The 17,216-nt window shown below is 35.9% G+C and overlaps 2 long non-coding RNA genes across 3 annotated transcripts in view; one reads left to right on the forward strand and one right to left on the reverse strand.

The window, feature by feature from the left end:
* LOC114674912 (uncharacterized) overlaps positions 1–17,216 on the forward strand; it is a 463,867-nt gene that overhangs the window by 318,324 nt on the left and 128,327 nt on the right. The window lies entirely within an intron of this gene.
* The window catches only part of LOC144338462 (uncharacterized), a 32,085-nt gene that overhangs the window by 9,475 nt on the left and 5,394 nt on the right, over positions 1–17,216 (reverse strand). For both annotated transcript variants that reach the window (XR_013412656.1, XR_013412655.1), the window contains exons 2-4: positions 16,738–16,816; positions 8,000–8,101; positions 5,610–5,727 (exon numbers count right to left, since the gene is read on the reverse strand). This is a non-coding gene — a long non-coding RNA (uncharacterized LOC144338462). The remainder of the gene's footprint in view (positions 1–5,609; positions 5,728–7,999; positions 8,102–16,737; positions 16,817–17,216) is intronic.

The raw sequence follows: 17,216 nt of genomic DNA on the forward strand, positions 1-17,216 counted from the left end.
TGAACTTTTTGTACATGGGATTAGAAACTAAGATCCCATGAAGCAAACAACCAAGGAAAGAAGGGAATAAGGTATGATTCCCGTTTTGGATAACCTCAGATTTAGGAGCAGGCAAGTCATATAAATATATAACTCTAAAGTGAAGGGAATCATAGTCCAATAAATGCATATGTAAAAGGGGTTGGGGACAAAGAGAAAGATGTGATAAGATGCCTCAATTACATTTGTCCTGCAAGCATCCACTGCAAATGCACCGCCTTTTTCAGTAATCAAAAGAAAAGTCAGGCTTGATGATATCTCAAGAAATGTTAAAGGCAACCAGAATCTCATATTTTTTGGAGAGAACTCTTGCCTTTTGGGGGATTTATATCAACTTTCAGCTTATTTTTGTAGCTCTTAACTTGATTTTTATTATTGTAATTTTAAAATTAATGTTTTACCTGCTTTGCCTTTGAATTATTATTATTATTTTTGTTCCTAACATTTTAATTTTGGAAATAAAAGAAGTGGTGAGGTCCAGGAGAAAACCATTTCTTAGAGGTAAGGCTCTTCATGAAGCAATGTCGTCAGATGGAGACTGGGGAGGACTCCAAGCTACATCTGCAAGGAGGCATTACTTTGGACCTTGTCCTCATCATTTTCATGTGCCTTGGACTCAATAATTCAACTAGAACACAGTAGCCTTAGACAGTTTTAGTCATGAGTAGCCTTGCACTGTAGTTGTTGCATGAACACATAAATCTCTTTGTGGATAGAGGCTGTCTGTTATTTCTTGGTGTGCCAAATTCCTGGGCATATGGCAGCCTCTCTGCAAATACTTGTCAATCAAATTTGGCTTCAGCCATGGGAACACAGAAACAAAACTCTATCCAACTCACTGGAGACTCCTTGGAAACCTGAGAAAAAACATCAAAATCCCAGCACAACCGCACACACCAGAAGGGGTGGCCCAGAATGATTCTGCTCCAAATTGTCCAGAATTTTAGGGAAGTCTCAGATATTCTTAATTGGAAAAACACCCTATAATGTATATGTACACACTGATTGACCTTCGGCTGAAAGAGTGTTTTCCCATCTCTCTTATACTAGCTCAAGTTGGCTCAATATAGCAAATAGCCAGAAGTAAGACCAAACTTTGATTTGTACACTTTTTAAATTAAAGAAACAAAATTAGCATCACTGTTTAATGTTAAATTAGCCCCCAATTTCCACATTGTATTACTTGAAATTGGAATTATTTTTAAGTCTTTATCTTTGTAGGGCTTTTTTTTTTTTCAGGGCCATGTATGCAGATGTTGCTGCCTCACTAATTAGGAGAAGATGATCTCTTTTCAAATCTCACTTGAGAAAAGAAAAAAGGCTATTAAGTTTAGAAACCTTAGCATGACTTGGTTGGTTATATGTACCAAGATAAATACATAGCATTTATTTATCAAAGGAGAAATAGATAAAGTTATTTGTCTCACATTACTCATGTCTGTCTTGAGAAAGAAATCACATATTAGAATATAAAAAAGATATGAGTATGAGTAGATGGATAATTTTTTAAATAATGCAAAAAATAAAACTAAAGGTAAAGAACAAAGATATCACCAGTGACTCACCTTAGAATCTAACAGAGGGCTATTTGAAAATACAGATTCCTAAGCCATAACCCTGAGTATTCCAATTCAGACAGTCTGAGATAGAGCCTAGGAATCTATATTTTAAGGAAAAAAATCACACCTCCGCCCTCATGGAACCTTGGCATACTGATAAATTTAGGTGCCACGAATGTGATTCCAAATTCTTCCTTTACAGAACAGGAAACTGAAGCCATACAGAGTCCATGCCTTGTTTGAGATCACTGACATTGTTTTTCACAAAGCACAAGACAGGGTGTTGGAATCCTAATGTTTCCAGTTCTTTCATCAGAATTCACCGTGCAAACATGTGATCACCTATTCTGAGAATAACATTGTGCTAACTGCTATAAAGGATATAAAAACAATAAAGGCATGGCCCTAACGACTCTACATAACGGCAAATGGAACAGGCATGTATGCAAAAATGTATAAGAAAATAAATATGAAATTAAATCAATCAAATAATTAAATAAATATGAATTTATTCACAAACGTGAAATTGAAACAAACTGCTGTGGGAACAGAGGATGAAGGAAGTATTGACAAGCATGGGAATTAGGTCAGTATTGTGAGAAAATGGGTTGAGCTGATCCTTGAAGAAAAAAGAAGATGTCCATAAAGGAAGAATTAGAATGGAAATATCCAACTATGACCAGAGGAAGGTATCCGATTCTCCCTGCACTCAGGAAGATACCAATTCTAGCATACAGCAATGGGAATGGAAACAAACAACAATGTTGGATGATATACATTGGAACAACTGGGCTATGATGATTGAAAGCAAAGGTTGAAATTCAAGTGCCTACAGGGACCAAGGAGATAACAAAAAGAGAGAAACTAGTCAACTTAGGGATAAGACTGGAGATTATGGAGAGTCTGGTAAACTAGAGACAGCATGGCCCATCCAAAGATGACCCAAATCCTCCATTTTTATAATGCCCTGCTGAACAAAGAGAACACATCTGTGAGGCATGTGTAGCCCCCAGATGCCATTTTGAGCTCCTGAAAGCAAAGCCCAGGGCCAGAGCTCTCTTCCATCATGCATTCTCTTCAGGGCAATGTTCACCATGCCCCAGGGGCTTCAACTGCCATCTAAACATCAATGTCCCCCAAATGCATTATCTCCTTTCTTAACCTGTCTGTTGACCCTCAGAATCATATTTGCATCTCTACTTGAATATCTCAGTGAACATCTCAATGGTACGTGAAACTTAAACAGAACTGAATGAACTGATAATTCCCCTTAAATCAGTCTCTTCCAGCTCATCCCCCTTCTACCAGACACATTACATTTCTTGCCTAGTCCTGTCAATTTTCCCTCCTAACTATGTCTCAAACCCATGGCCTGTACACATTGCAAACACTGAATGCCAAGTTGCTATCAACTCTTTTCTAGGAGGAGCCTACTCTGGTCACAGAAAATGAATCCCTTCTCATTACTTCTGAAAGTCATCCTTTCAGAAGTGACTATGCCCCACCGTTCTCCTCATCATCTCAAAGATCTAGCTCGAGGCTACTTTCCTAGGCTCACCTGGAACTGATTTCCTGATATTTCTGTCTGAGCAACAACACTGATACTTTCAGTTTCCTGAGCACATCATGCTTCCTCTGGACAAATCTTTTTGTAAACACTATTCCTTCTTCTGGAATCTCCCCTTTCTTCTTCTCCAAGTTTATCTATATCCATCCCTCTGGTCTAAGTTTAAAGGTCAGATTCCCATAAAAATACTTGCTTGACTCCTAGATTTAGCCACTAGGCTACAGGCTTTTTGTCAGTACTTTTTAGTTTCCTTTCTACTATTTAACAGTATCTATTGGTGCTTTTTTATGGTATTTTATTTATTCTTTTCCTTAGCATCTGACCTGATTTCATTATTCTATGATGCTGGTGATTGTGCCTATAGCCACTCAAACATTTTATGTGAATAAGTTAATGAATGAATAAACAAATAAGTGAGTTGTAGGATATTGAATATTAAGCTAAAGAGTTTATATTTTATTCTTGGAGTAAAGTTTTTTGTTGTCTCTGCTGCTGTTTTTTGTTTTTTGTTTTTTGTTTTGTTTTGCTTTTGCTTTTTTAACAGACAGGATAATGGCTTGATGTGAACCTTGGGAGGAGAACTGAGATGATGTCTTTAAAAGCATAGAGTAGAGGTTATGGGTGTCAGCAAGTCCAGGCAGAGTCCAATGTAGGATTGATCCAAGGCAATGAGCTTAAAGACAGCAAGAGAGGACAGGCTTCAATGAAATTATGAAATTATGGTTGGTTACTGTCACTGCCAGTAATAACATTTATAACAAAAATGGGAGTGTTATTGTCTCCATAGGCCAAGATGTAAGTATTATGATGGGCTTTAGTCTTCCTAACAGTTTAACCAAAAAGTATGTAGAATTCTTCAGTTAATTGTTTTTCATTACTTGCAAAGCTTATTTTGGACATAATGCATATTTTATTTTCAAATTCCCACGTCCCAGCACAAATGTATTCATTTGTGAATTTCTTGCAATTTATTTTGTTCAGGGCATACTTTTTTAATGTTTGGTAAAATCATAAGTAATATGCCCATGATTGTTCCATGATTATCTCCATGATTATTAGAGATCTATAAATTATTATTAGCTGGCAGGAAAATAAAACAAAACAAAATAGCACTTTATTCTAAACGTTGTATCACCAAGGTAAACATTCACTATGAACTGTACAAAATAATATTAATTGTTGCAAAAATGTATACCAGTAATAATGGGACGAATGGATCTGATTCCTAGTATTGAGACTGGCAAAGCTGAAAATGAGAATAGCAACATTGCTTCTTGCCTACTGTTTCCACCCTCAATTTCAACGTATTTGAAAGGCACTTTCCAAGGCATTTTGCAATACATTTTACATAGTAAGTATTCACATTTTTCATGTACCTTCACAGGTTGAGAAGAAGGAAAGAAAAGGATGGATAAACAAATCTTATGCAGTTCCCAAAAGGCACTGAGTCTGCAGTTACTTTTCTTACTCGTTTTAACTCATTTATTTAATTAGGTTTAGTCAGCTTACCTCACTCTAAAACAATTAGTGGTAACTTGCAGAAACATTTACAATAGTCTAGGGGAAATAGATGTAATTAGAGCAAAGGCAAGTAAGGCTAGGATAATAAGCCCACGAATGAGCTAAATGCAGTTATCACAAAAGCCATGCTGTCAGATTCACTTTCTAAAAGCAAGAACCAAGGATAACCCTCAGAGACAGATAGTTTGCATAGACTTCCATAAATCCTTCATGAATATTAATATTCACGGCCTAGTTTTGGTGAGAATTAGACAGCAGAAAGCATAACGTTAGCTACTTGATGTGTTTGGAGTATTTTAAGCTAACAGTTTATTATTTAAGTTGGTCAAAAGAATACCAATCTGTATGGCTTGTCTAACTTTGACACAGAGAGTCACATTGGCACATCCTAAAGAAAATGTATGAGCCTAGTTATAAAAACATACAACTTTAAATAAATGTCTAAGTATCATCAGATGGTATTCACATTGGAGAAATTGTCACTTGCAATTGAATAATTTTATAATTTATTTCTCAATTACTTAAATTCATATTATAAATTATTTTCCCAATTACATGTATACATATATGTAAATAATTGTTACTATTGTTTTCTATATTTTAAAAATTGTTATCCCCAATAAGTATATTTAGAAATAGCTGAAAATAAAAGTGAACTGTATAGCCTCAGATCAAAGCCAAGTTAACCACCCACTTGGGAGACTTAACCTTGACCTTGACCTTGACCTTGTTAGCACAGTGTTAGAATTGACCTGCCTAACCGGCAGCAGACAGGAGATTCAGCGTGGCCCTGTCATTCGAGCTCTTTATATAACTTATCTCTCAATCTCATTTACATACCAGTCAGGACTTCTCTTTCAAACAAAGCAATCACTTCAATAATTTGGGTTGAATTTTATTTTTCCCGTTAACTAGATAATTACCTTCTTTTCTGTTCTAACTGGCGATCAAGAGTAGATGCTGGACTCCAGAACTAATAGACCTCAGGCCACCTTCACGAAGATTTCTGTGCAGAGATTGTTAGTGCAAGCAAAAGACTGCCTAAGGGTAAATGAGAAACAGGAACTCATTTGCTGTTTTTGCAAAATTTTAAAAGTGACAGTGGGGTCCATGAAGTTAAAGTTACATTAAAATATGACATTTTTGTACCTCAGAAGATGGTGTCTAACTCACTAGCTTAAATTTTAAAACCACATGATTTAAAACTTCAAGCTTATAACATTTCTAAACATGTAAATTGAAACTAGCAATTTCTTCTTAAGAAAGGAAAGCATTGCTTTCAATATACGTATCACCAAATTGGCTGGTAAGTTTAATGAGAAGTCATTCATCAAGTTAACATTCACGAATGTTGCTTTAAAGGGCATCCAAGATAAAACTACTAACTCAGAAAGATGCATACCACGTACTGGAGTTATAAATGTCATTTCTTTAAGGATCAAAAGTGTGAATAGTAAGTAAACATGGTTTTCCACGCTATAGTGATCTTTTCCAAGGGATGGTGATATTTAAAAATAAAATCATAGTTTAATTCAACAATAAATATTTTCCCACATTAGTAGAAATAGCTGTTTTTGAAAGCAAATTATCTTATTTTGGGGTTAATTTCTTCGTCTATCTTGGGCAGACTTAGTTGACTTTGTCAAAAGTACTTGAGCACCCAAAATCATGTAGTTTAAAGGATTTTTTTAAATTTCAATAGGTTTTTGGGGAACAGGTGGTGGTTAGTTACATGAATAAGTTCTTTAGTGGTGGTTTCTGAGATTTTGATGCATCCATCACCTGAGCAGTGTACACTGTACACATTGTGTAGTCTTTGATATCTCACCCACCCCCCACCCTTTCCACCGAGTCCCCAAAGTCTGTTGTATTATTCTTACGCTCTTGCATCCTCATAGGTTAGTTCCCACTTATGGATGAGAACGTACAATGTTTGGTTCTCCATTCTAAAGGAATATGTTTTGAAGATGCAAGGTGTAACCAGGAACCTTGCTCTTAAAAACCAAGAGTTATGAAACCCTACTCTTAAAAAAATAGAAAACATATTTTCCTAAGCAGTAAGGTAGGGTATGCATGTTAATCATAATAAATTTTATACGTATAAATAACAATTTATTTTGTAGAATAAACATGTCAGTAAATTTCTGATTGAGACACTTCCGTAAACACTGTCATTTGTGACATTTTATTTATCTAAGAACTTTCAGTGTGGATTCCACTAAATTCACATTAATCACATGAATTGAAATAATTTTCACTTCCACTTTGTACCACATCAAGAACTAGTGTTTATGTCTGCTTTGCCACTGATTGCTTTGTGACTTTGAGCAAATAACTTTTGACCTTGGTTTTGTCTGCAAAATGAGCTTTCGGAACTGAAGAAGCTCCAAGGTCTTGACTCTTAAAATTTCTACAATTCTAAATGAGAGAGAGAATTCAATTCTTACAACAATTGCCATTAAGACAATAAAAATCACAATAATTCTCCAAAATAAATTTATTTATAAACTGCAAAAGCAAACCTTTCAGAGTCCAGTGGGACAGAGAGAAACACAAATAAATACTCCCCAGTATAATATGGATTATAAAATTGCTGTTGCAATGACAGGGTCCCACTGGCAGTGACGAAGAAGAGAAGAAAAGAAGAGATGGATTCAAACTAAGGAGATTCATGATTGCTTTTTGGAAGACATGAGAATTGGTTGGGGCCCAGTAATGAGGAGCTTTGAATATTGCGGTCTGGGGTTCAAATTTCACCCACCCCCATAACTTTATGGGAACAATCTCGCTGAATAGCATGATGGAATAAAAGACAGCTCCCATACTTTTGATGAGAACCCGAATTGTTTAGACTGAATTGGGGCAGATAATAGTTGAGAATATTGGGATAGATTATTTTATTTTTAATTCACACACAAAATTTGTGAAGGTGCTGTAAGCTATTGCCTGTTCTCTTAGCTCCCCATAGCACATATACACCAAGCCCCATAGCTCTCGAATTCCTAACTCCATCACAGAGCCCTCTAACTTCTTCATCCTGATAGCCCACAAATGGTTAGACATTTTCTCTGGTCATAAGCAAGAACCACTTGAAATAAAGATGCTTAAAACTCAATTTATTATTTCTTTCTAAGCTTCACCTTCTTCCACTTTCCCTTCCTCGGTGGAAGGCATCACCATTCATCCACATAATGGGTTCAGCTTCAAATCTTGCCTATACCTTCCATCCTACCCCTTGCATTTAATAAATTGACATTTAATCCTATGTCAAGTTCTGAATATTCAACTTGCTTATTATCTCTCAAAGACATACCTTTGTTCCACCTGCTTCTGGCTTTTTTTTATTAAGACGAAATCCAAAATATTTCTTCCTATACTCTTAAACTGCCTCCACATCAAGCGATACTCCAGACAACTGTTGGAGTGAACAACACGAAGATAAATTAATGACATAAGTCCCATCTGTTAGATTCTTTCAATGGCTCTTTATTAACTTTAAGACAAAATCTAACTTCTTCAGCCCAGTAGAGAAGAGATTTTTATCATCTGGTCTCTGTCAATCTCTAAACTCCCACCTCTCTCCACTATTCTCTGTAGCCCTGTGCTCTGGCAATTCTAATGACCTGCAGTTCCCTCAGTCTGTCTATGGTAATTCTCAAATTTCCTCTTAAATCTCACCTCCTGCTGTTAACTTTCTTAGGTATCTAGATAGTCACACTTGCACCCGTATCATCATGCACATATCTCCACCAAGCATTTACAATAATACTTTGTAATTGACTTGTTTTATAATATACAGGCATATTTACTGGCCTGATTCTCCTCTTTTTTCATGTGTCCTAAAGCTCTCCTATATCTAGGACTCTCACTAATATTGGACATATGCTAAGCTCCCAATTAATAGTTGACAGTGAATAAATACGTAAATAAGGAATAGTCCAACAGCATCGAGATAGATCCTGAACAGGTGCTGTTAGAATAGATACAACCTGGCCGGGCACAGTGGCTCATGCCTGTAATCCCAACACTTTGGGAGGCTGAAGCGGGTGGATCACCTGAGGTCAGGGGCTTGAGACCAGCCTGGTGAAACCCTGTCTCTACTAAAAATACAAAAATTAGCCGGGCGTGGTGGTGCACGCCTGTAGTTCCAGCTAGTTGAGAGGCTGAGACAGGAGAATCGCTTGAACTCAGAAAGTGGAGATAGTAGTGAACTGAGATGGCATCACTGCACACTAGCCCGGGTGACAGAGCGAGACTCCATTTCAAATAATAATAATAATAAATAAAAGTATCAGGTGAACCCCACCCCCAATATTCAACGTGGGTTATTTTCTATTTCCCTAAGCGTCAGCTGGTCTGAGAAATAAAGGGAAAGAGTACAAAAGAGAGAAATTTTAAAGCTGGGTGTCTGGGGGAGACATCACATGTTGGCAGGTTCTGTGATGCTCCCTGAGCCGTAAAACCAGCAGGTTTTTATTAGCGATTTTCAAAAGGAGAGGGAGTGTACGAATAGAGTGTGGGTCACAGAGATCACATGCTTCACAATGTAATGAAATATCACAAAGCAAATGGAGGCAGGGCGAGATCACAGGACCACAGGACAGGGTGAAATTAAAACTGCTAATGAAGTTTAGCAATTGTCATTGATAACATCTTATCAGAAGACAGGGTTTGAGAGCAGACAACCGGTCTGACCAAAATTTATTAGGTGGGAATTTCCTCGTCCTAATAAGCTTGGGAGTGCTACAGGAGACTAGGGCTTATTTCTTCCCTTTGTCTACAACCATAAAAGACAGTGCCCCTAAAGCGGCCACGTTAGAGGCTTCCCCTCAGGGGTGCATTTTCTTTCTCAGGGATGTTCCTTGATGAGAAAAAGAATTCAATGATATTTCTCCTATTTGCTTTTGAAAGAAGAGAAATATGGCTCTGTTGCGCCTGACTCACTGGCAGTCAGAGTTTAAAGTTATCTCCCTTGTTCCCTGAACATTGCTGTCATCCTGTTCTTTTTTCAAGGTGCCCAGATTTCATATTGTTCAAACACACATGCTCTACAATTTGTGCAGTTAACGCAATCATCACAGGGTCCTCATCCTCCTCAGCTTACGAAGATGACAGGATTAAGAGATTAAAGTAAAGACAGGCATAGGAAATCACAAGGGTATTGACTGGGGAAGTGATAAGTGTCCATGAAATCTTCACAATTTATGTTCAGAGATTGCAGTAAAGACAGGCATAAGAAATTATAAAAGTATTAATTTGGGGAACTAATAAATGTCCATGAAATCTTCACAATTTATGTTCTTCTGCCATGGCTTCAGCCAGTCCCTCCATTCGGGGTCCCTGACTTTCTGCAACATAAAAGAATAGATACAACTCCAAATGGAGTATTTTAACCAAGTACTAATAACTTGTGTAATTTGACTAGCTAGTCAGGCTAGGTAGAAGTTGAAGGAGACAAGTAAAATTGATCCAAGCTTTTATCTTTTATGAGGAGTTTTCAATGGTACTTTCAACCAAGGCATGCACCAGAAGGAATAATATGTTTGGACAGACAAATACGGAATTTTCTCTTCAATAAAATGCATTTCAGTTTTCTATGGGACATCAACATGGAAATGCCCAGGAGGCACTTGCAAAGAAAGAGAAGTCTGGAAAAAAAAGTAAGAGATTCATAAGAGAAGACACTGGTCTGGAGATGTAGTTGAAGCCATGGAAGTATATGATCCTGCCAAGAGTTTAGAAATAAAAGATGATGATTGATTATGAAACCTGAATAAATGTCACCATTAAGGGGCAGGTGGAGGAAGAAGAGAGAACATCCAGCTGGAAAGGTTTAGAAAGTGCAATCACAGAGAGAGATACAGAGCCAGGGAGGTAAAGAATAACAGAAATCTGAAAGAAGAGTAGTCTGTGGTTTGAAATGCTGCAAAGCTAAGCAGTTTACAAACATTGAAGAAGATCACATGATGAAGAAAATGACAGAAAGAGTTTCAATTCTATAATAGAGTTTGAATCTGTATTGCAAGAAGCTGAAAGAAGTATAAGGAAGAAAAAAGAGGCATTATTGATATGAGAATGTTATTTCATAATATTATTTTTCCTTGAAGAGAAGAAGATGGAATGCAAACATTTAATTTAAAAAATGAAATTGAGGCAGAGTGTCTTTGAATCAGAAAAAGATGTTCAATGTTTCATTTTATGAAAAAACAGTAAAGAAATTGATTTTATTTTGTTGTTACAAAATCTGTCATTCTTAAGTCATTCCATCAAATGATAATAGCATATTTTGGTTCATTGTTATTAATTTGCAGAAATAATTGTGACTTAGGACAATGAGATTCAGTCCCTCATTATAAAGGAAATCAATAACTTCCTATACCATGTAAACCTAACATGGAAAAAAGCAATTAGTAACAACACAGCCTGGTGCACTCTCAGAGAGAAGAGTGCTATATGTATCAGCATTCTGAAAAGGAAAAATAAAAAGGCATCAAAGTATTTTATGATTTAGAAAGAACAACTTTACAGTATAGGAACTTGCATCAGCAAAACATATTTTTATTAAAAAATCAGAGGAAAATAAGTATGGTCCTTATTGTTTCTAAGTGGGAACCTACCAATTTCTATCAAAACACCCCACTTTATAGCACATGGAATAATTTTATTCATCTAAAATATTCCCTCCATGGTACCTTTTTTTTTTTTTTTTTTTTTTTTTGACAGAGTCTCACTCTCTCGCCGAGGCTGGAGTGCAGTGGAGTAATCTTGGCTCACTGCAACCTCCGCCTCCTTGGTTCAAGCAATTTTCTGCCCCAGCCTCCCAAGCAGCTGGGATTACAGGCGCCCACCACCACGCCCGGGTAATTTTTGTATTTTTAGTAGAGACGGGGTTTCACCATCTTGGCCAGGCTGGTCTTGAGCTCCTGACCTTGTGATCCACCTACCTCGGCCTCCCAAAGTGCTGGGATTTACAGGTGTGAGCCACTGCACCTGGCCTCATTTCTGAAATTATCTGTGTGGTTATATTACAAGACAAAATGCTATACCTGCTATACTTTCATTCATGAACAAAGAAATATATAATTTACTTTCTCATCAAATCAGAAAATCCAAAAAATGTAGAAATCCAGAGCATATTAAAGACATTATAATCCAATATCTGCATTTTAGAAATTAGAGTGAGACCCATTGAACTAAAGGGACTTATCAAATGTTATAATTCAACAATCAAGATGGGATTAGAATCTGTGTCTAGTTTTGAAGTATAGCAGTTGACTGGTGCATATTATATCATTTCCATGCTAAGATGTAGTACATTCACTCATTTTTTAATTCATTAAGGCAGTGTTTTTATATCTTCTTCTCTTTTTAAATGTGGTGTTACATTAGACATAATATGAACAGTTGGTGGGAATGTGCTTCCATATTATCTTGAGCATTCCAAATTGGGTGTATATGATTCCCTTATTAAAATCTGCTGATTAAATCTTGTAGGAAGGGAAAAGTCACTAATATTTATTGAGCCCCTACTCTGTGCCTTTCAATCCTATTCTTTCAATTATGCAATTAAATATTGTGTCCCAATTTTACACATCAGAAGATCCAGGCTCATGGAAGGTTTGCTATTTACCAAACTTTATAGCCAAGAAAAGATGTGGCTGGGATTAAAATCAAGATAGTCTGATTTCATAGCAATCTTCTTTCTACTATACTAATTAGATTATTAAATTTTAACTGTCTTAAAAGATAAAAGTGTGTGAGATTAGAACAATTCAGGTTTCAGGAGAGTGAAGACAATGAATAGTTCCAGGCTTTATTAAAATAAACATGCAAGATGATTCCCATAAAATAACCACTAAAATAATATAAATATAATTAAATATCACAGAGGCAAGAAAAAAGGAGAAAAAAGTCACAAACAATAATATACTTTTTAGCCCATTGATAAATAATATTATGATATTAATCATTGATATTAATTATCAAACTAAATGTATGGATCTACACAAAGAAATGAAAAACTCTGGAAGTAGTAACCATGCAAGTAAATATGTAATACTGTTCTTACAGCTGACTGTTTTAACCAAAATAATAAGGATGTATTGTGAAGATTTCAATTCGTATTCCAGGATGGGAAATAGAAGTTAACCCCTGCAAGGTTCTTACACTAAATGAGAAGTGGTCTCATATCATCAAAAGTAGACTATAATAAGTTAATGATGCATAATATGAATACCAAAGCAATCACTGCAATAAAAAAGTTATAGCTAATACACCAAAAAGGAGGTAAAATGGAACCATAAAAATAATTAAGCCAAAATGCTGTTATTAAAAAGTCAAAAAACAACAGATGTTGGCAGGGATGCAGAGGAAAGGGAATGCTTATATCTTGTTGGTGGGAATGTAAATTAGTACAACCTCTATGGAAAACGATATGGAGATTTCTCCAAGAACTAAAAAGAGAATTATCCTTCGATCCGGCAATCTCACTACTGGGTGTCTATCCAAAGGAGAACAGATCATTATATTAAAAAGGACACCTGCATTTGTATGTCCATCGCAGCACTATTCACAATAGCAGAGTTATGGAGTCAACCTAAATGTCTAACAATTGATTGTGTAAAGAAAATGTGATATACAACATGGAATACTACTATAAGGTCATAGCACAGAGTGAAATCATGTCCTTTGAAGCAACATGGATGAAACTGGAGGCCATAATCTTAAGCAAAACAACTCAGAAACAGAAAACTAAATACTATGTGTTCTCACTTGCAAGTGGGAGCTGGGCACACCTGGAAATAACAGACACAGGGGACTCTAGAAGTGGGGAGGATGTGACGGGAATGAAGATTGACAAATTAGCTTCTGGGTACAATGTTCACTATTTGGATGAAGGGTATACTAGAAACCCAAACCTTACCATGAAGCAATATATCTACTGTGTGACAAGGCTGTACATGTGTCCCTGAATCTAAAATAATGATAATAATAATAATGATAATTAAGCCAAAATGAAGTAGAAAATGAGGAAAAAGGAACAAAGAATGGATAGAACAAGTAGACACCAAATAGCAAGATGGTAGCCTTATACCTCAACATAGCAATAATCACATTAAGTATAAATGGCTACATGGTTGTATGTATTTGTCAAAATTCTTTGAGCTTTGCACTTCATTCAGATGTGTAAATTTTATTGTATGTGATATATGACTCAATTAACAACTGATACACACAAAAAAGCAAGCCACAAGCTGAGGAAATATTTGCCATCTATATTGCCAACAAAAGGATTATTCTTGAAAAATGGGTAAATAACATCTACAAATCAAAAAAGAAAATTGAAACAAACCAAGAGGAAAACAGGAAAATACATGAGGAAGCATTTCATAAAGGAAACACAAATTGCCAATAAATTTATGAAAAGATGCCCATTCTCATTATTAGTGGAAGAAATACAAATTAAAACTATCATGAGATAACATTTTGCGCTCCTGTGATTGGCCAAACTCTTAAGTGTTTGATGAGTGTAAAAGAGGATGTGGAATGATAGGTCATCATTTTTGGGGGAGTAAATTATTAATAGCATATTGGAAAACATCTGAGTTACCTAGTAAATTTGAATAGCACATGATGTACAACAAAGTTTTATTCTACTACTTACATAATTACTGTATATATGCATGAAAGGCATTTGCACACATTTTGTAGCATTATTTGTAATAGATAAACATAGGAAACGACCCAGATAGCCACTGGCAAAGACAGTGGATGAATTGTGGTGCTTCCATAAAATGGATATTATATAGCTATACAGATCAACATGGACGAACCTCAGAAACATCAAAATGAGTGAAAACCAAGTCAGAACCATATATTTAATATGATCCCATTTATACAAACTTTGAAAACACACAGAGCTAAATAAAATATGTTAGTAATGCATACATTTATTGCAAAATAATTTTTTAAAATGTAAGAACGGTGAGTAAAAGCTTTTGAAAAATCAGTTTAATCACTAATCCTAAGGAACAGGAATAAAATGATTATTTTATTTTCTATATCATTCCATTTTTGCTTCTGTGCTTGCATACACATGCATGTCCGTGTGTGCATGTTTGAGTGTCTGCTCATGCACTCAAGACTCAGATCAGTTGTTAATGTAGATAAAAAAGCACAGTGAAATGAAAAATTATTTAAATATTTAGCATAAAACTTTAAAAATTTCAAGTAACTGAAAACTGTAAACATGCCACAGTTATAAACTTTATAGGTGGTACCTGTATTATAATAAACTTTAATACAGTGTATATTTGTTTACTAAATATCTTTTTTCTTGAAAATATACATTTAATACTTTTTATTATTAAAAAACCAGGAATAATTCTTGAATGGTGAGCGATGTTTAGTGTGTAGAGTTCCTACACTTTCTATGGTACATGCTATGGTATAATGGTAATAAAGCTCAATTGATTAATGCACCAGGTATAATATCAAGTGGATTTGATTCAAGGGATAAAAGAGAAAAAGATTACATGTTCAAGGTGCAGGTTTGGTTATATGAAATATCTCAGGGCTGAAGACAGCAGTTTAGAATAGAGTTTCGTGTGACAACCTCCTTGTACTCATGCAGCAGTTAGTCTTGATGATTACCTGTTGCCCTATGGGAGGGGTTTGTCATAACATAGGTGAAAAGGACAATCTGGCCTTGCTGGTATTTGCCTGCTACTGTTTTCTGTTTTATCAAAATAAATAAATTACATTTTAAATCTGAGTTGATAAGATTTGCTGCACAAAATGACTTCACATACACACACACAGCCTTCAATCCACAATGCTTTTATGGCATAATCAATCGTTCCTTTTCTTGACTTGGATGTCTAGTACTTAACTTGGCAGAAAAATTGAGCACATATTTAACTTATTATTGAATTTTTTAATAAGGAGGTGAAACCTTATGCTTATATGCAATGAAACCTTTATGGATTTAAGGAAAATAAAGTCATCGTGTTTCACTTTCAAAATTCCTTGGTTTTGAAATGTATTCACTTTATGGATTACAACATAATAAAAGCATTTTAAAATGTAACCTTGAATTGATAACTAGTAATACAGAGAACTCTTACTGACTAGCATTGTGATTTTCTTTGCCTATTCTGAAGTATATTAATTATATTACATTATATGTTATAGTACATATTCTATTAATTGATTATATTTTTCATGCACTCCATTTTATCTAAGTACATCTTATGTTATATAAGCACTGTCACTTTCTAGCTGTGATAATGTCACTTCCCTACTCAAAAAGGAAGAAAAATCCATTGCCTATAAAATAAAATCAAACTCCTTACCCAAATTCTGATCCTGTCATGTTTTTGTATTCTCATATTCCAAGATTGACTTTATGTACTTTCAGTTCAAATTAATCAATGTGCCTCACACCCAGCAATTACCTGCCTTTGCATGTTTAGCTTGTGCCCTTTATCTGGCATACCTTTACCTGCACCTTTGCCCACACTCTGAAAGCAGACTGTGCAAATGCCAGCCATCTGTTAAGATTCAATACACTCACTAATTCATTTCCATCAGCTTGCTTCTTCCATCCTTGCCTTGTAAGCTGGCGACTAACACCTTGTGATGTTTAATTTTATGTGTCAGCTGCTCTAGGCACAGCTTTTGGTTAGACACCAGTCTAGATGTTGCCATGAATTAATTTTTTTAGATATTTTTAACATTTAAATCAGTAGAATATGAAGAAAGTTGATTACCCTCCATAGTGTGGGTGAGTCTCATCTAATCAGCTGAAGGCCTTGTAAGAAAAGACTGAGGCTCTCCAAGGAACAAGGAGTTCTGCTTCCTCACGGCCATTGGACTTTAGACTGTAGCACAAATTCTTCTCTGGATCTCCAGCCTGCCAGTCTGTCTTGCTGATTTCAAACATGCTATATATACTGCTGTTCATGTAACACACACACACACACACACACACACACACACACACCCTGTTCATTCTGTTTCTCTGGGAAATGCTGGTTAATAAAAACGTACCTGAGACCATACCATAATTTGTAAAGGAAAAAGGTTTAATGTCCTCACAGTTCCACATGACTGAGGAGGTCTCACAATCCTGGTGGAAGACAAAGAAGAAGGAGAGGCACATCTTACATGGTGGCAGACAAGAGAGCTTGTGCAGGGGAACACCTATTTATAAAACCATCAGATCATATGAGACTTATTTACTACCACAAGAACAGTATGGGAGAAACCACCCCCATGATTCAACCCATGATTCAATTATCTCCGCCTGGCTCCACCCTTGACACATAGGGATTATTATAATTCAAGGTGAGATTTGGATGAGGACACAGCCAAGCCATGTCATTTACCCTTGTCCTTCTCTCCTTTCTGCCCATATTCAATTCCCAGTCTCACAGTAGGACTAAAATGAGTGTCGCTCTCTAAGTGGATGCTCCTCACACAGCCCTGACCAGGGCATATCCTTCCATTACATTCTACCAAAGTGCCTT

The sequence above is a fragment of the Macaca mulatta genome, chromosome X (assembly GCF_049350105.2).
Source record: "Macaca mulatta isolate MMU2019108-1 chromosome X, T2T-MMU8v2.0, whole genome shotgun sequence".
NCBI lineage: Eukaryota > Metazoa > Chordata > Mammalia > Primates > Cercopithecidae > Macaca > Macaca mulatta.